At 40.6% G+C, this 20086-nt stretch overlaps 2 protein-coding genes across 6 annotated transcripts in view; one reads left to right on the top strand and one right to left on the bottom strand.

Moving 5' to 3' along the window:
* Positions 1-20086, bottom strand: part of FBXO16 (F-box protein 16) — an 872321-nt gene that overhangs the window by 676619 nt on the left and 175616 nt on the right. The window contains exons 1-2 of one of the 5 annotated variants that reach the window (XM_044062722.1): positions 18576-18673; positions 17704-17764 (exon numbers count right to left, since the gene is read on the bottom strand). The exons of 1 other annotated variant lie outside the window; for it this stretch is intronic. The gene's annotated coding sequence lies outside the window, so the exon portion shown is untranslated. Of the gene's footprint in view, positions 1-17703; positions 17765-18575; positions 18674-20086 lie in introns of those variants that run through there. 3 more of the 5 variants (XM_044062721.1, XM_044062720.1, XM_044062724.1) reach the window with 3 other exon arrangements.
* Positions 18712-20086, top strand: part of FZD3 (frizzled class receptor 3) — a 639796-nt gene continuing 638421 nt past the window's right edge. The window contains exon 1 of the mRNA XM_044062718.1: positions 18712-19042. The gene's annotated coding sequence lies outside the window, so the exon portion shown is untranslated. The remainder of the gene's footprint in view (positions 19043-20086) is intronic.

The following is a 20086-nucleotide window of genomic DNA, read 5'->3' as shown; positions in this document are numbered from 1 at the left end:
TTTAGGTCCTCTGTGGAAAGGTTGAACTGTCCATTTTCTGAGAGTTGTACATCCCCAATGCCAGTCTGATTGTCTTCCTGGTTGCTGGTCTGTGATGCAGCTGTGGCTAAGGCTGCAATCATTTCTTCTTTAGTCAGGTTGGCATGCCCCATTGCTTTGGCTTGGCACATCTCAGCCAACTGACTCCTTGTTAGCTTGACATACTCCTCTGCTGACATTCTTGCTTGCTCTCCCTGACTAAGTAAGCTAACAAAAAAAAATCTATTGTGATATGAGACTCTGAATGAGTACAAACACCTTCTTTAGTGACCACTATTTACAGGCTACAGGAATTCAATATCTATACCACTGAATCTTAATATGCGATGTGGTGATCCCACCACTGCCAGACAGTAAATGTGACACCCTGCCACTGATTCTTAATATGTGATGTGGTGATCCCACCACTGCCAGCCAATAAATGTGACATCTCACCACTGGATCAGTAATCATGTCCTCACCGCTAGCACCAGTGCAGGATGTACACTAGGATGATGACAGGTACACATGCAGTATTTCCAGGTGCAGCTCTCTGCATCAAGTGCAATTTCCCTTAAGAGCACACCGAGACCACAGTCAGTCCAGGGCTGGTTTCTCCCTCTTTCTCCAGATCCCTAATAAGATTCCCCACTGGCTCAGCTATAGAGTTGAGATCTCAGCTGAGTGGCCAAGCCAAGGCCCCCAACAATCTCTCTGTCCAACCAGTGCTTCATATCCCTGCCCAAGTAACTGACACACACTCACACTCTGAGTTTTGCTTTATACACACACACACCTGGGAAAGGCTGGCACAGGATTACTAGCTATGCCTGCTTTTCCCCAGATTATAAGGTAGTTATCACTGCTACCAGCCACCTATTATCAGCTACTTTAAGGACCTTAATAAAGGGTGTCCAACCTTGCTGTGTAATGTTACTATCAATATGAATGGTAGTTTGACCAAGAGCAAGGTTATTAGGAGTGGCCTACACAGTGCTGCCAAATATATATGCAAGTACTCTCAGAACTTAAATATCTCTAGAAAGATCAGCCACAATGAAATGTTTAAATATATATTTACTAATAAATATTAAAAGAACAAGAAAATACTCAGGCTATATTTACAGTGACAGCAGAGTTCAAAATCACAGGAAATATTTAAAACAACATTGTCTCAAATAAATAAAGAAAAACATCTACACTAAGCTTTGCTATATTCCTGACTATATTTAAGAGAGTTATACTGTTCCCTTGTAACTTACTTAATCAGTGCAAGGCAGATGTGTGGTGAATGGATCTTGTCAGGTTCAAAACATAATACAGAATGCTCTGTCTCTCTCTCACCAACTTCTTAAATTAATATCTCAAATATCACTGCTGGGATAGCTTACAGAATGACATAATTTCTTGTCATCTGACTCTATCCCAGGTAAAACCCTCACTGCTGAAAGCTAGCAGTATTTAGCATCCACCTATGAAAATGCATAGACAAGGGCTTTTCCTCAGATCTTTGGCAAATGGTTGAAGTTGTAAAACAATGTATATGTTTCCACATTTAAAGACAATACAGAAAACTTCTCCAATACAGACATTATGTCTCCTGCTGCACTGAAACCGAAGGATAACATCTTTTTACCCCATGGCCATAAAGTAATTTAATTTCAGCTATTTTCTAAAGTTAACCTTCTGTATTCCAGTTTCCACTGATAAAATATATACATCTAAACAGTTACAATAGTGCAGGTACATTTCTGTTTTATTCCAGCAGGGCATGCTGTGGTTACAGTTTAAGCATGTTGCAAAAACCTTTTCAACACATGTTTCTGTACCAGCAGTTTGATATACACCTGACATGCAGTTCTAATACATGTGTAACTCAAGTATCTTATATGAATCATGTTGTTATTCACAAATGACATAATTACTTACAAAATTCCAGATAGCTGGGCTGGTAGTATTCCCCTTTCATGACAGTCGGTTTAGATTTTGATTGCCATTTCCTAGTAATTGCTTCTTTGGCAGCCACAAGTACAGAACAAAGTCTGGAAGGTTTAGCTTTTTTTCTTGGAAATATTTGCATAGGTATGCAACACCCCAAGCAGGCTTCATAGAAAATTTGCTTGGCAGAATGCTCATATTTTTAAGCTTGATCTACCCCATCAAACACAATTTTTAAGCTGTTTAGTACAAAGAAAATCAGACTACAAGACCGGCATACTATTGGCACCAATAATGTAAAGAAAAAGGAACCACTTGTTCCATCTCCATTTATCAGAAACAAAAATAAATGACTTTGTGAGGAAGATTTTTGCAATTTTATTTAAAATATCCAGACTTTACAGTGTCTGATAATATGCTCTTATATTTCAATTTTGTGGCCATTCTCAGTTAGTTAAACTTGTGGAAGTGGGAGGAATTGTGAGTTATTTGGTATACAAGTGTTATACTAATTATAGCTGGATATACCTACTTCTCAAGACCTTTTCTACCTATTTTTAATGTCTACAGGTTGAGTCATGATCTTAGGTTCATGATGTGTACTAGGCTAAACCACTAGGGTCTTTTTACGTTCAGCCATGCATCCCAAATCTCTGACAAGTTCTGGTACCCTTGATAAGCATAAGCAAAGGCTTGGGAGATAAATCATTTACAAACAGGTGCCTGAGAAATTAACCATTTACAGGCAGCCTGTGTACATTTGTGACATATGGGCCAAACAAGGGATGAGTTTTCTGTTCATTGTCGAAGTTATACTTGAATTGGGTTAGGGAAGAACTCTGCTTCACATGAATGGGGAGCCTGTTCCAGAGAAGAGGTAGTCTTTGGGATACATATCCATCTCCCAGCAGGTCCTATTTTTATAACAGGCAAGGTTTAAGCCTTTATATACAGGAGGTCCATCAGGGTGAGGTATGCCAGGCATAGATCTCCCCTCAACAGTCTGTAGGAGACAGAATCAATAGAACATGTTACTTTCTCCCTGTATTCCTTTAGTGAGGAACCTCTGTAAATGTTCCAGTTTTTGGATGTGTTTATTTAGGTACATACCAAAGGGGGAATTGTTTTTAACGAAACACAGCTCTGTTCTCTTTCCCAGTTTAAAATATGTAATTGAAAGCAGAATACAACTAAAACACAGTGTAACAAAAAAATACAAAACAGAAAAGAGCAATGAAGTGATATAAATTACAAGAAAGCAATTATATCAAAAGAAAAGCAAACTAACCTTACCTTCACAGCAATCTATGGCAGAGTCTGAGTGAACTTTTCCAGTAAAGTCTTCTATGACTTAAAGCAATGTTATTTTTATGTACTTTTTCCCAATGTACCTGCTGACCATCAAGCCCCCAGTTACTAGCCAATTTGTGACATCATCCTGGATATCCCCAGTCAGAGAGTGAGATAATCAGGGAGGTCATCATACAGACCACCATTGATATGGTTGGTATCCTCACCAATATTCCAGCAGTGAAGGTGCACTTCAAAAATTAGGCCTAGCCACTGCCCTAGGCAGGAAAATGGAAACCACATCTTATGCACATCTGTAAATGCATGCAGGTATATGCTCCTGTCCATCTGCATCTGATCTCCTCCTGCAATACTGTTTCTTTTCTGCAAAAGTTTAACCCCAGATGGCCCTAGACTTCCCCTACTCCCCTGCCAGCTCCATCAAGTTAGTGGAACAGTAGTGCTTTTCTAGCACTGTGACAATAACTAGCAATATGGCTAACACTCCCTAAAATAATTTAAAACTCAACTAAAGTCCTACCTACTCAGTTACTAGCTATGTACATGTAATGTTCCTGGATAATCTTGAAACCCTTACTAACTGCCACCACTGTTTATGCAAATGGCCATGATACAGCTGCTTCTTCACAGTCTCTAACTATCCGACTACCATGTACCCCTCTCCACTACTATCTCTGTCCCCCTTTTAATTGGACCTCCTCAATACCTCTTCATAATTTGTAACCATCTTCATCCTATAACTACTTCACTGTCCCCTACCTGATATCTATTTGCAGCCATTTCTATCTGAAAATAACTAGACTCTTATAAGTTTGATATTAACTAATATTTTACTGTAATGTTTTCATTACTACTGTTCTATGCATGCTTATTTACTATTCTATGTATGTTCGTTATTACTTTTTGATTTTCATATCATTACTGCTCTATGCATGTGTGTGTATATACATTTATTATGTGAATCTCGCATAACTGCTTTCTACTCATTATATAAAATGAAGCATTTCTCCATGGGCCTCCACTGAAAAAGGGACGTGTGCCCAGTCATTCTTTCCTGGTAAACAAAAGCAATAACTAAAAAGTGTCCAAGATGCTGATTAATTTCAGGCTGCTGGGCCATAGTGAGAATTTTATTCTTCAAAGTAACAAAAGCTGTCTAAAGTAATACCTTGAAAATTATAAGCACCCAATCCTCAATGTTTTTTTTCCACAGAAATACACATTTTACAAAGACCACAGCAGCACTGGGGGGCAAAACTAAGGAGATGTAAGAGAAATGGTTAGAAGACTGTCATCTAAGCCTTGATCAGGGTGTTTCATTTAAAATGTCACCCACTTTTATTCTTCACTATCCTCCAACTCTTCACAATACAGCTTTCAATTACAAAGCAAATAACATCATTGTATTGATTCAGCCACACAATAAATCCACTATAGTAACTATTCTTCCTTATTATCACAGGACTGAGTAACCTATTCATAGGTATGTACTAGGCTAAAGACAACCATGGCCTTTATAAGCCTAGCCATGCAACCCAACCCAAATGTGTCCCTATGCATTGTGGGCATTTATTAGGAGGGGGTATGTTAGTTAGGAAGTTTCTAGAGGTTATGGGGGTGAGGGTTATGTTAGACAGAGGCAGGAGGTAATGCCCAAATGGGTCTATATTAGATAAACTAAAGTTTATCTAACTGAACGCTCACATGAGCGAAAATCCAGAAACTCAAAACTGCAATTGTGGGGGGCTGTGCCCCCCCCCACATCCTCCACTAAATATATATTCCAACTCCGAGATCGCACTGCAGTGATGAAACGGCAAATATTCCAATCTTCACTGTACCGCAATCTCACAATTGCGGTTTTGAGTTCCGCAATTTTCGCTCATGTGAGCGTTCAATTAGATAAACTTTCTTTTATCTAATATAGACCCATGCCCAAAATATCAGAGACAAGGAGTACATTTCCAATTTCCTATCCACTGTGCAAGGTTATGCTTAATTAGAGTTAGGGATGGGCTCTGCGTCACATGGATGGAAAGCTTGTTCCAGGGCATGAGGTTCTGAGACATATCTGTCTCACCTATGTATCTTATTTACGTCACAAGTCTCCTCTTCAGTTTTTCCCTTGAAACTAGTCTAACTTTCAACCTAAGCACTCAAAAAGCATCCTACAGCCCAGCACGTGCTCAGACCCAATAGCAAGCACTAATATACCCTGACACTTGATTGCCCAGCAGGGCAAGGCTCTTTATTCACCCCTCACCAACCAAGTGACTAAACAGCTCACCCTACTATTCAGGCATGATAAAAGGGCAATTTCAGGTGCTCTCTCCAGTCCAGCTGGTGAATCTGGGTATCCTGACGCAATGTTACAACTGCCTCATGTACACAGACAAGCCTCTCCTCCTACCACAAAACACTAACATATATGAGAGATGCAGTTATACAGCCAAACTGGAGGCTAAGCTGTCTCCATCCAAGACTGGAACAGACAGTCAAGAGGAGAAGGTTAACACTTGCACCACACCTCCAACCACACATAGACCTACTAAACCAGTACTGGCAAAAAATACACATAAATACGCAAAATCATACTCGGAGGCTCTAAATAAAAACCTGCAAAATTATTAGAGACCTCCAAAGCAGACACCCAAACAACCTGCACCTCCAGTCACAAACCAGACAACACATAAAACACAAAGTCAGTGTGCCGCACAATCACAGCCCTTAAGGCGAAATAACATACCTAACACACTGCTAATAGGTGACTCTATAGTCAGGCACACTGTTGTCCCACTCACTAGGCCGGACAGGCAGAAGGTTACTGTTAGCTGCATGTCGGGAGCCAGAATCCACCACATAACACAAGCACTCAGGTCACTCCAGAACAAGTACAAATATGACTCTGTCATTGTTCATGTTGGTGTGAATGATCTGAGACGTACCTCCCTGGACTACATGAAAAGAAACATGGAAGATCTCTCTGATCATGTAGCCCAGGCTGGTATGACCCTGAGTAGCATCCTGCCCTCACCAAGAATGATACCTCAGTATAAAGAAAAAAATCATCAATTTCAACAATTGGCTAAGCTTCTGGTGTCATTGAAAGGGGATCTACTGTCTGTCAGCCTGGGACGACATGCTTGACAAGCCGCGTTAAATCTCAAAATGCACGTGCTCGAAGCACTCTTCAGTATGGAGAACATCAACATCTAGGCAGTAACTGAAACCTGGTTCAAAGCTCCAGAGTGCACCCCAACACTACCGGGCTACAACTTGTGCCACACGTTTTGGCCACAGAACGCAGACCAAAACACAAAAGGAGGGGGTGTATCCATATTCATGAAGGATACCTACACCTCTAGGTTAGTGGTGCAGCATGATACCTCTGAGATCATCCATGGGCAACTAACATTGGGCAAATCTGCAATGCAAATTGTGGCCAAATCTGTAATGCAAATTGTGGCCTGCTACAGATCACCCTCCATGACCCAGGACCACCACTCCACCTTTCTGGAGACACTGGAAAACATGAAGGTCCTACCGAACACCCTGATATTGGGTAATTCCAATTACCCTACCATTAACTGGGAAAACTACTCAAGTACAAACTCCCAGGCCCAGTGCTTCCTGGAATTCAACTCAAATGCCCTGGATCAGCTGGTAAACTCCCCTACCAGAGGTGAAAACATATTGGACCTGGTCATCACAAACATTGGCAACAGGTGTTCCACACCAGAAGTCAACCCGTCACTGGTTAGATCAGACCATAAACTAATCTCTCTGGATGTCTACACCCCACCACCACCCCAACTAAGGAAACCACAGTAAAAAACTTTTCTAAAGCAAACTTCACCTTACTTAAGACAGAGGTGGTAAGTTTCACAGCCCCCACGCTAAAGGATAACACTGCCCAAGATGCAGAAATCTTTACAAATGCACTCTATGCGCACCTACAAGGATGCATGGATCGTGCCATCTCTAGCAAAACCAAGACTCACTCCTCTAAGAGAAGGAAATCAGTCTGGTGGACCCCCTGCCATAAACAGGCTATACAATAGAAGGAGGAAACTAGTTCAGAAAAAAAGCAAATCCCAAGAAGTAAAGACATCCCTGATCAGTATCAGTAAGAAACTAAGGTCCCTCATAAAATCATCTAAGGCTAACTTCAAAAGAAAAATAGCCAAGGATTCAAAAGATAACCACAAAGTCTTCTTTAGCTATGTTAAGAATCTAAGTGGCAACTCGCAGATATGCACTGAGCTAGTGCAAAATAGCACAAAATATACTGAACCTACTGATATTGCCAACATCCTGGCAGATAGATTCAGTGCAAACTTCACCCCCTTTTCACCCCCAAAAGGGCCCACAACAATACTGGAAAAGTGTAATGTCCCGGAAATCACAGATGCACAGGTGAAAATAGCCCCTTCAAAAGCCAAAAACACAGTGTCAATGGGGCCAGATGGTGTCCCAGGCTGCGTCTTGCATGAACTACAGAACGAACTAACCCCCAACCTAAACACGCTGTTCAGCCTCAGCCTCTCCACAGGCTACATGCCCATAGAATGGCACACAGCAATGGTTATTCCTCTCCACAAAGGATGGGCCACAACTGACCTGGTAACTATTGCCCCATAAGCCTGACTAGCCTGGTCTGCAAGGCTATGGAGTGCACCATCATGGAACTCATTAACAAAGACATTGGGAACCTCCAAACACTTGACCTGACCCAGTTCGTCTTTGTTAAGGGCAGATCATGCCTACTAAACCTGGTTGACTTCTTCGAGACACCAAGGCCATAGACGAGGGAAAGGTTGTTCATACAGCCTACCTTGACCTTGCCAAGGCTTTCGACACCATTCCCCACTCTGGTATTACAGAAGAACTCACCAGCCTGAACATAAACCCTTACGTCACGAGATGGGTTACCAACTGGCTTACAGACAGAACTCACACAGTAAGAATAGCGGGTTCCAGGTCAGACTCTAAACCAGTCACAAGTGGTGTCCCACAAGGCTTGGTCCTGGGACCCCTACTGTTCGGCATATACTTCTCAGAAGTACAGGCAAACACAGGAGGACTATGGCTAACCAAGTTCGCCGATGACTGCAAACTGGGAGCCATAAATTCAGCTGACATGGACATCCTCCAAAAGGGCCTTACTGAGACGGAAACCTGGTGTCAAAGTCATGGCCTCAAGATAAAGGCCAAAAAATGCAAAGGCATCCCATTTGGGAAAAACAAAACACCCACAAATTACCACATAGATGGCAGCCCCCTTAATACAGAAGAGGTAATAAGAGATCTGGGGACCCAGGTAGATAGTAATCTCTCCTTTGACAATCATATTGCCAAAGTAGTTAGGAAACCCTTCTATGTGACCCATCAAATTACTAAAGGGTTTGCATCTAGTCACTCATCAGACCCATCATAGAGTATAATGCCCCATTTGGGATATACCTCACAAGACACTTCCAACAGCTGGAAAGACCACAAAAGTACCTCACCAAGAGGATTACTGGCCTCAAAAATATGTCCTATGCAGCCCAACTGAAAAAGCTCCGGCTGTACTCCGTGGCATATCGCTTACTCACAGGTGATCTCTGCCTGACTTACAAAGCCATGTCCAACTCAGAATTGATGGACATGCTCCACCTAAAGAAATCCAAGTCACTGCGATCCACAAGCTCTAGTGAGCTAAACCTCGCCACATCAATAAACAGAACATGCTGGAGGGATAGCTTCCTGTCACAGAAACTCCACATGCTTTGGAACAAAATTCCAAACTACATTAGGCAGAGCCCCTCACTAACACTCTTCAAGAGAAACCTTGACGAGTGGATGGGTAACAGAAAATACACCCCTGGGATCACTTCATTGGCTCTGCTTGACAGAGGATCAGTTAATTAATAAATGGGGTGGCAAAAGCCGACACACTCTAGCTAGGCTTATAAATGCCCTCGGGCAGACAGCCTAGTACCTACCTACCTATGAACTTATAAACCTATATATATTATACACACACACATATATATATATATATATATATATATATATATATATATATATACATATATATATATATATATATATATATATATATATATACACACACACACACACACACACACACATATATATATATATATATATACACACACACACACACACACACACACACACACACACACACACACACACACACATAACTGGGCTTCCGGATATTGGCAAAGGCTCTTGCCACCCCCATAGTGCCTTTTTTAGGCAAGGCTCAAATGATAAACCTACCGCCCTAGAAAACAAAAATGGAGAAAAACTAAGGGTAATACTGCTCAATGCCAGAAGTCTAAACCTCAAGATGCATGCCCTCGAAGCCCTCCTCAGTATGGAGAACATCGATGTCTGTGCTGTGACTGAAACCTGGTTCAAGGCTCCTGAGAGCACCCCAGCACTATCAGGTTATACCTCATATCATGCGTTCCGGCCCCAAAATCCAGACCGAACCACAAAAGGAGGGGGAGTATCCATATTCATAAAGGATACCCACACCTCCAGGTTAGTGGCATCGCACGAAGCATCGGAGACCATCCAGGTGCAATTAACCATAGGTAAAACTGCCCTACAGTTTGTAACATGCTACAGACCACCTTCTCAAACTCAGGAAACCCACACAGCCTTCCTGAAGGCACTGGAGAGTATGAATGTCTCTCCAAACACCATCATATTGGGTGACTTTAACTACCCAAACATAGACTGGGAACATTACTCAAGCCCCAACACCCTAGCCCAAAGGTTCCTTGAGTTCATAAACTCAAATGCTATGGAACAACTAGTCACCATTCCCACAAGAGGAGAAAATATACTAGACCTGAACATCACAAACATGGGGACAAAATGCTCCACACCGGAAGTATATCCCTCATTGGTGAGATCAGACCAAAAATTAATCTCACTGGAGATCCACATCCCGCCCCCACCCCCAGCAAAAAAGACCACAGTGAAGAACTTCTCAAAAGCAAACTTCACACTTCTTAAGACTGGAGTGGTATCTTTCAAGGCCTCCGAGCCTGTGGAAACCACAACCCACGCTGCTGAAACCCTTACAAATGCCTTCTACGAGCACCTCCAGGAATGTATGGATCAAGCAATCCCTAATAAAATCAAGACCCTTTCCACCAAAGGCAGGCGCCCGGTCTGGTGGACTCCAGCCATAAACAAACTCTACAACAAGAGGAGAAAGCTACTACATGACAGAGCAAAATCCCTAAAAGGGAAGGTATCTCTGATCAATACTAGCAAAAAACTACGATCACTCATAAAATCATCCAAGGCCAACTTTGAGAGAAAAATCGCTAATGACACAAAAGACAATCATAAAGCCTTCTTTAGCTATGTTAGAAACCTGGGTGGAAACTCCCAGATATGCTCAGAATTAGTCCAAAATGATAAAAAATCACTGAACCCACAGACATTGCCAACATACTGGCAGACAGGTTCAGTGCAAATTTCTCCCTCCCTCCCCCAAAAGGAGAAATATCTATCCCACCAGAGTCTAGCCTCCCAAACATCTCAGATGCGCAGGTGAGAGCTGCTCTCTCTAAAGCAAAAACACAGCATCAATGGGACCGGACGGTGTCCCCGGCTGTGTGCTACACAACTCAATGAGGAACTAAACCCACACATAAGGCTGCTGTTTAATCTTAGCCTTACTACAGGATACGCCCAAAGAATGGCGACGGCAACTGTGGTCCCATTCCACAAAGGCGGTGCTTCTACGGACCCTGAAATTACCGCCCCATAAGCTTGACGAGCCTTGTCTGCAAAGCTATGGAGAGGATCATAATGGAACTCATAAATAAAGACATTGGGGACCTACAGACACTGGATCCTACCCAATTTGGCTTTGTCAAGGGCAGATCCTGCCTCTTGAACTTGGTTGACTTTTTCAGAACAGTCACTAAGGCCATTGATGAGGGTAAGGCAGTTCACACAGCCTACCTTGACCTAGCAAAAGCGTTTGACACAATACCCCACTCGGGCATCATAGAAAAGCTCACCAGCTTAGATGTAAACCCATATGTCACAAGATGGGTTGCAAACTGGCTCAAGGACAGAACACACAGGGTTAGAGTTGCTGGTGCCATGTCAGACTCTAAGCCGGTCACGAGCGGTGTCCCACAGGGCTCAGTCCTGGGCCCCCTCTTGTTCGGCATTTATTTTTCTGAAGTGCAGGCAAACATAGGGGGATTGTGGCTGACAAAATTTGCAGATGACTGCAAACTGGGCACCATAATTGACACTCCATCAGACACAGACATCCTCCAGAAAGGTCTCATAGAAATGGATAACTGGTGCCAGAGCCATGGCCTTAAGCTAAATGCCAAAAATGTATAGTCATACCCTTTGGGAAAAACAAGGTAACCCCTAATTACCACATAGGTGGTAATCCATTAAACACAGAAGAAGTTATCAGGGACCTGGGGACCCAAGTTGACAGTAACCTCTCTTTGACACTCACATTGCCAAAGTGGTTAGGAAGACCTTCTACATTGCCCACCTGATCATGAAGGGATTCACATCCAGATCAGGAGAGGTCATTGTACCCTGTACTCTTCACTTATCAGACCAATGATTGAGTACAACGCCCCATTCGAATGTACCTTACCCGACACCTGCAGCAGTTGGAAAGACCCCAAAAGTTCCTCACCAAAAGGATAAAGGGGCTCAAACATATGTCATACGATGCCTGACTGAAGAAACTCCAGCTCTATTCAGTCGCATACCGTCTGCTCAGAGGTGATCTGTGCCTGACATACAAGGCCATGTCCAACCCGAATTAATGGACATGCTCCACCTAAAAAATCCAAATCCACCAGAGCCACGAGAGCAAGAGACTTAAACCTCAACACGGATATAAATAGGACGTGCTGGAGGGACAGATTCATCACCCAGAGACTCCCTACACTATGGAACAGAATCCCAGTACATGTGAGGCAGAGCCCCTCACTGACTCTGTTCAAGAGAAATCTTGACGAGTGGATGGGAGATCGTAGGTTTACCCCGGGAATCATCTCTGTATCACTGCTGGACAGAGGCACAGCAAACTAATGGGTATAGTATTCTCATCCTAAGGGGTGGTGAAAGCCACACACACTCTGGCTAGGCTTATAAATGCCCTAGGGCAGATAGCCTAGTATGAACCTATGAACCTATATATATATATATATATATATATATATATATATATATATATATATATATATATACATACACACGCACATATATATATATACACACACACATACAACCTATGAACCTATATATATATATATATATATATATATATATATATATATATATATATATACACACACATATATATATACACACACACATACATTATATATACACACACATATATATATATATATATATATATATATATATATATATATATATATATATATATATATACACACATACACACACACATATACATATATATATATATATATATATATATATATATATATATACACACACACGTATTTATATCTAACATATATATATATATATATATATATATATATATATATATATCCACACATACATTATAAGTAAACACACATATATAGGTGTATATATAAATATATCTATATCTGTATAGACACAGAACCACACACACTCATATATTACATACATGCTTACGCAGAGTTTGCCACTTGCAATGCAACTGCACTTTTGTGAGAGCTTATTAGAAAGAAAGCACTTGGACTTCACCACTTATAAACACAGGTTCATAGGTGTGTACTAGGCTAATGGCCCTGGAGTCTTTACAAGCCTAGCCCATAGAAGTGCCCTGGCATCGTCCTGCCTGACGTTAGTGTTTCTTATGAAGTCTGGCTTAGTTTCAGGTCTTCATAGGGTATATTTTTGTTTAAATTCACCATGCTCTTAATTTACACGCTGCACTTGTGGCAAGTGGCAAAAAAGTACCCCATCCCAGCACTATCAGGACCTACAGTTTGGACTCAATTCCCGTCATTTCTTAGATGGTGTTCTGATTTTAAGTAATTCCGAAGCCACCTAATACAATGCTTTAAAGCGCAGATATTCAATTCATATGTTAATATGTTCTTACTAAAGATACTGCCAAAGAAGACCATCAAGAAGTTCAGCCACATCACTTAAGACAGGTGGGAGACTAACAATGTTTTAATTTTATCTGAAGAATGACAAGTAAAACAAAAAAGTAATGAGAGACAAAGACCACAAATCAGGAATTTACTTAAATGCTGCTCCTACTGACTTGCTCAGAATGTTAAAAGAATAAGATAATCTGAACTATCATGCATTTTTATGAAGTTGTTACTCAATACATTTACCTGCAAAAATTTTACACAAAAATACTGTCCTCCAGTTCTAAGTAAACTCTATTTCAGAAACCAAGGTTACACTCGCAGGAAAAGTGACGTATAAAACTACATAGGTTCACAGGTGGGTACTAGGCTATCTGCCTGAAGGCATTTATAAGCCTAGCCAAAATGTGTTGGCTTTCGCCACCCCCTTACATTAGTTCCCTGTGCCTCTGTCCAGCAGAGCCAGTGAAGTGATCCCCAAGGTAAACTTTTGTTTCCCATCCACTCGTCACGGTTTCTTTTAAAGAGTGTTAGCGAGGAGCTCTGCCTAATGTAGATTGGGATCTTGTTCCAAAGCATGGGAAGTCTTTGAGACAGGAATATATCCCTCCAGCACATCCTATTTATTGTTGTGGTGAGGTTTAGATGCCAGCGTGTGGCTCGAGGGGATAAGGTTTTCTTTAGGTGGAGCATGTCCATCAATTCTGGGTTGGACATGGCCTTGTATGTCAGGCAGAGATCACCTCTGAGTAGGCGGTATGCAACAGAGTACAACTGTAGTTTCTTCAGTTGAGCTGCATAGGGCATCTGTTTGAGGCCATTGATGCTCTTGGTGAGGTACTTCTGTGGTCTTTCCAGATGTTGCAGGTGTCTTGTAAGGTACATCCCAAATGGGGCATTGTACTCTAAGATGGGTCTGATGAGTGATGAGCAGAGGGGCACAATGACCTCTTTTGATCTGGATGGGAACCCTTTTGAGATTAGGTTGGCCATGTAGAAGGATTTTCTAACCACTTTGGCAATGTGATTATCAAAGGTGAGATTACTATCTACTTGGGTCCCCAGATCCCTTATTACGTCTTCCGTATTTAGGGTATTACCACCTATGTGGTAGTTTGTGGGTATTTTGTTTTTTTTCCAAAGGGGATGACTATATACTTTTTGGCATTTAGCTTGAGGCCATGATTTTGACACCAGGTGTCCGTCTCAGTGAGACCCTTTGGGAGGATGTCTGTGTCAGCCGGAGAGTCAATTATAGCCCCTAGTTCGCAGTCGTCTGCGAACTTGGTCAGCCATAGTCCTCCTGTTCTTGCCTGTACCTCTGAGAAGTATACACCGAACATGAGGGGTCCTAGGACTGAGCCCTGGGGATTGCCACTTGTAACCGGTTTAGAGTCGGACCTAGCTCCCACAACCCTCACCATGTGGGTTCTGTCCGTGAGCCAGCTGGCAATCCATCTTGTGAAGTAGGGGTTTATGTTCAGGCTGGTGAGCTTGTCTATAATACCAGAATGGGGAATGGTGTCAAAGGCCTTAGTGAGGTCTAGATAGGCTGTGTGTACCACCTTTCTCTCGTCTATAGCCTTGGCCATCAAAGGCCATCATTCACTTGGCATATGCGAAAAGGCTTTTTCCAAAATAATGCCTGTGATGTGTGATGTGGAATGATATCCCATGGAACCCTGGTAGATACATTTTAAATAAAAATCAAAGAAATAAAATAAACATAATGAAGCTCAATGATTTGCCTTCATTTAAGAAGAAATCCTTCTGTGCTCATTTGTTAGAACAGAAAAACTGTAATTGCTTTAGAGACATAGACTAAGGCTTCAGGGCACCTTGCACCTTTAATGCTGGACATTATTATAATTTACTTTTCTGGTGTTTCGCAATTGTGTGAGTAATTTGATGATCTATGTCTCTAAATACTTGCTATAACTCTACACTTTACTACATTAGCAGCAGTCAGACTTGTTGGTAAATTAATGAAGTGGGTATCTGGCTGCCTTAACTAGTAGATCTTTATTTTCAGGAAGGGTAACTTGGATATGCATTCTATGCTATAATTTTGGGAGGGGTAACTTTTCACTACATACTTTCTACAGTTGTTAACTTTACATCCTCAGTAAACACTGTAGACCAAGCCATAAAGATTATCACAAAGTAAGCACCATCTGTAGACTTAGTATAACTTTTCTGAGTGATTAGACAGCACAAGCATTATGGCAAGACTGTTATTGTGGTAACTTTTATGAATCTGGCCTTGTGACTCACATAAGTTTAGCAACCAGTTTTCTCTTCTTAATAGCACATTGTGCACAAACACTTACATATTAGTCTTACTCTTGATTTTCTTCTCTGTACCAGTTTAAACGTATTCTACCTGTCTGCTCACTTTAGTTGTATTAATTGGTATGCAAATGTTTTATGTCACTCATAGGTTCATAGGTACGTACTAGGCTAACTGCTCTTGTGGCCATTTTAATCCTAGTCAGTTTCCCTTTTGGTGCTTGAATTAACCTATCCCATTTGGGTTACCATCCCATGACTGATAATTATATATTACCCCTAGTGAAAAGAACTGGGACAAATCCATATAGTCTGGCCGACATTGTTCCCATTTCCCTGCATTAAACAGCAGATCCTGAAATAAAGCACTGTACTTTAGTGCACTCTCTAAATGATCCTCACGGATGCAAACAACACATAAAATAAATCTATGGCAATTTTTCTAATCTTATCTCACCCTCTATATGACCTAACATAATATCCTCCTATGCCCTTAAATTATACTCAGCAAGACTTGGGCAAACTATAACGCTCTCCTCACATAGGTTCATAGGTTGGTACTAGGCTATCTGCCCGAAGGCATTTATAAGCCTAGCCAGAATGTGTTGGCTTTCGCCGTCCCCTACATCTCTGTAGCCAGCCATTGCCTAAATAGTGATTGTGTACACAGCTGTTCACACTACATGGTGAGAGATATGCTAATTACAAACCTTTGGGAGAAAATGTAAAAGAAGGGTGCCAGGAGAATTTTTCATGTTGAACTGGCATGGAAAAGCTACTAGACTGTTAGATATTTATTTTGACAATCATGTGCTTATCTCATTTCAAAACATAATCTATGTGGCATTAGTTTGATTTTTTTTTGCTGATTAAATTATTTGAAATACATTTGGGACATCCCCTGCAAAGACAAACATTCAATTAAGTATATAACAAGACAGCTTTTACAAAACATGTCAGTTTGTTAAAACAGTATTAATGAGACATAGGTGAATGCAAATAGGTATTGCCCAGGCCTGTGTCAGTTACCTGAACCTACTCAACGTTTCTGCACCCAGAAAGATAACAGTGGGTGTTACCTAGCCCATCACTGGTGTATAATTTCCCAGGCATATTACAGGCCCTGAGATTAATAAAACATTCATCAGCATGCAGTGGTACTAATAGAAAAATGATGAGGAAAAAGAACAACAAGGCAGTCACTTAAATCACTATATTCTCTTATTCTGAAGAGGTGTCCTAAATGGATTCAGCTTTAATTGAAATGAACACGGACTGGGAAGAAAGGATCTAGTTTTGCCAGCAAGGAGCTGTGATAAAGAATTACAAGAATGAAAAAAGACTTGTGTCACACACTAATAAATATTTATCTCACTCAGGAGTCATCAAAAGATTAAAAGCACTACACATAAGCCTAATTTTCTGTAGTACTTAAAATGTTTGAATAAAACTACAGCTCATCTGTGCAAGTCAAATGTGTTCCACACAGTAACAATGAAATTATATCACATGTTGGCTAAACTGAATAAAAGGTAGGTTTGACTGCACTAACTGTGAGTATTTTATAAATGAGACTGAATTAATACATAATAAAAACAGCTGAAGGACCAACTTTGCATTTTCCAGATGATGCAGAATAAACACAACTGTCCACCCACAACAAAATCAACAGAAATACTACACTAATATCTTATATATAGTCTTTTAAAAATAGTTTTAGAAAATTAATTAAACCTACAAAAAAGCATCATGTGATAAAAGTTTTATGAAAACACTTCAAAACAGTGTGAACATTTTTCATCTTTAATATTGCTTTTGTTTAAATAATCTAATGGCAGTTTATATATATATATATATATATATATATATATATATATATATATATATATATAAGGATTTTGAAAAAGTAGAAGTATTGCCATGCCCCTTACCAGATCATAACACCATAGTAGCAAATATCTGTCAATTTTAAAGGGATGCATATATTTTGAAGATGGTGGCTTACGTGATTAAGTGGAAGGAGTTCAAAGATCGGATTGATAGAGAAATGCATTGATTTGTGAATTCTATAAAAATGAAGAAAAAGATTTGTATTATCTATGTGTTAATGTATTGTCTTGCATTTGTGGTCCAGGTCCTGGCTGAGAAGGGCCCTCAGACCAGTTCACCTACTTGGTTATCAAACTGTAAACAAGTAAGTAAAAAGTTAAATCTACAGCTGAAATGATTGTCATTATTTATTGACAATAATCTACCATCTTCCCCTCAAAAAACTGAAAAGTTTCAGGAAGGACAGAACAAAAATCAGGGGGAACTCTTCTGGGAAAGTCAGAGGTATACGCCTTATAAAGATCTAAACATTTCTGTTTTATTCACTCCTTTATTTTATGGGTTCCTCGACTCCTATCACTTTTAGAGACTAAACTAATCAATATTATACTTGCCACACGTTCATATTTGCTACGCTGCTAAATTAAACAAATGCATCAGCCCTGAATGCATCTCTGAAAAGCGTAAACTAAGCACCTATTTGCATTTATACGTCTGTAGTCTTCTAAATAAAATGCTTTTGTGTCATTTACTGTATAATATACACTTGCATTTTGCATGGTCTGAGGAACATACTGCACTTTCTACCATCTTTATTTCACATCATACTTGCACATCCTGGCTGTGGGGGAAATGAGTCCATGGAAAAGGTGTATATTAGCCCAGTCCATAATGAATAAAAAAATCAGTTTGCCTGTCTTGATTACTAAACTCTTAGTGCATATCGAAAGAACTGCATAAGCACTTAAATGAGCGTAGGTCACACTTAACAGAAGCAATACAGTAGATAATATAACAGACTTCTGTTATTTACTCATTTTCCCTCACCTGTGAAGTTTTACGATAAGCTCCAATTCACGCGGCTTCCATCTTGAGTTTACGCTATCGCCATAGCAACAAATTAATGCGTCCTCACAGATTATCGAAGCTACTGAGTACTTCTCTCAGATGGTTAGGATATAACCACTCACTGTAGTTATTTTCACCTAGCGTCGCGCGGCTCCATAGCAACAATACCGGCAATTTTAATTGGTTTATGGAGCACGCCATTCAATGGTGTTTCCGGAGGTTGTGCGTATTCTTGTCTACCTACCTGCTCCAGCAGCTTGAGGAGCGCGTTCGAAGGCACGCTCACTTGTATTCTAGATGAGTGCGCGCTGTGGATATTTTCTTTCGCAGATCGCTGGAGAGGGCAGTTCAAAGCTACTGAATATAGTAGTAGGCTGTTTGTGCTTTTCGAGCTTAGTGCAGGACTTGCTAGTTTTGTAATCCGATGTAATGTGCAAGAGGTTGTGGTAAGATTCCTTTTTTTGTATACATTAAAATAGGAAATTTAGCTATTGCATCAGTAATTTTAAGAACTGTTCAAAGCGTGCAGCTACATTCAATCTCTATCAGTGGGAGGATCACTTTCGTTAGTTGCGTAATGTTATCATTTAATTCTCCACACGCTTAGTGCATCACTGCACAAAGAAATGGGGCTCTCTAATTATTGAAATGGCATTCTCATTTGGGCACAGCGTAATCTTTGTTGAAGTAATCGTTTGTAGTTGCGTCCGTGGAAGGTATTCAGCTTGTGCTCTTTATAAATTCGAGGCGCACTGAGTATTGGGTTAATTTCTTTGTGCACTTGCCAGTTTGATGCGCATTTTTATTCCTTTACTTCTAGGTTTGCCCACACTGGCCTTTGCATGCTTTCCTGGTGGCATGTTACCGGTAAAGTGGTCGATAAACGATGGATAGACTGCGTGTAGCAAATGCTGCCAGGTTTTGACATTTATTAACTAGGTGCTTTTTCACATTCTCATATTTTGAGTTCATTGAATTTTGCAGTTTCGGTGTCTTATAGCTGTTCCCACGTAATGCACATCCATTTCTCACATTTGAATACTTAGACGTGCAACACTGTAATGTAATGAGGCAGCAGCTGCTGTACTGTTTATTTTCATTGTTTGCACTTGCTGGTTCTCTCCTCTTTCTTGTTTGCTTCCACACATGCTGTTTGGTGACAGATTTAAACAGGAGCTGCTGGTTATTCGATATGCTGACGCGTCGGTTTGATGAGAATGATGAAAACAAATACTGTTTTGTGTCTGCAATTAAAAAAAGCAACTTTTGTAAAGTAGTTCGTATGTTTGGAAGTGGAAGATTATAATAAAATTATTAAGGACTTAATTGTCAGAGCGTATTTCATCAGTTTTTTTTACGTTGTCTTTTTGCCTTTCAGTTATACACTTCAGGGGTTGTGTATGGAGACCCATTTGGGTAATTGTCCATGCCATGTCTTTTGTTAAGATTAAAAGGTGCTTAACTGGATGTGCTGTATAATCTTGGGAATG

Source organism: Protopterus annectens, chromosome 2.part1 (assembly GCF_019279795.1).
Source record: "Protopterus annectens isolate FY-2018-M chromosome 2.part1, PAN1.0, whole genome shotgun sequence".
NCBI lineage: Eukaryota > Metazoa > Chordata > Ceratodontiformes > Protopteridae > Protopterus > Protopterus annectens.
Note: the sequence above shows the minus strand (reverse complement) of the source record. Positions and strands in the feature narration are given on the sequence as shown.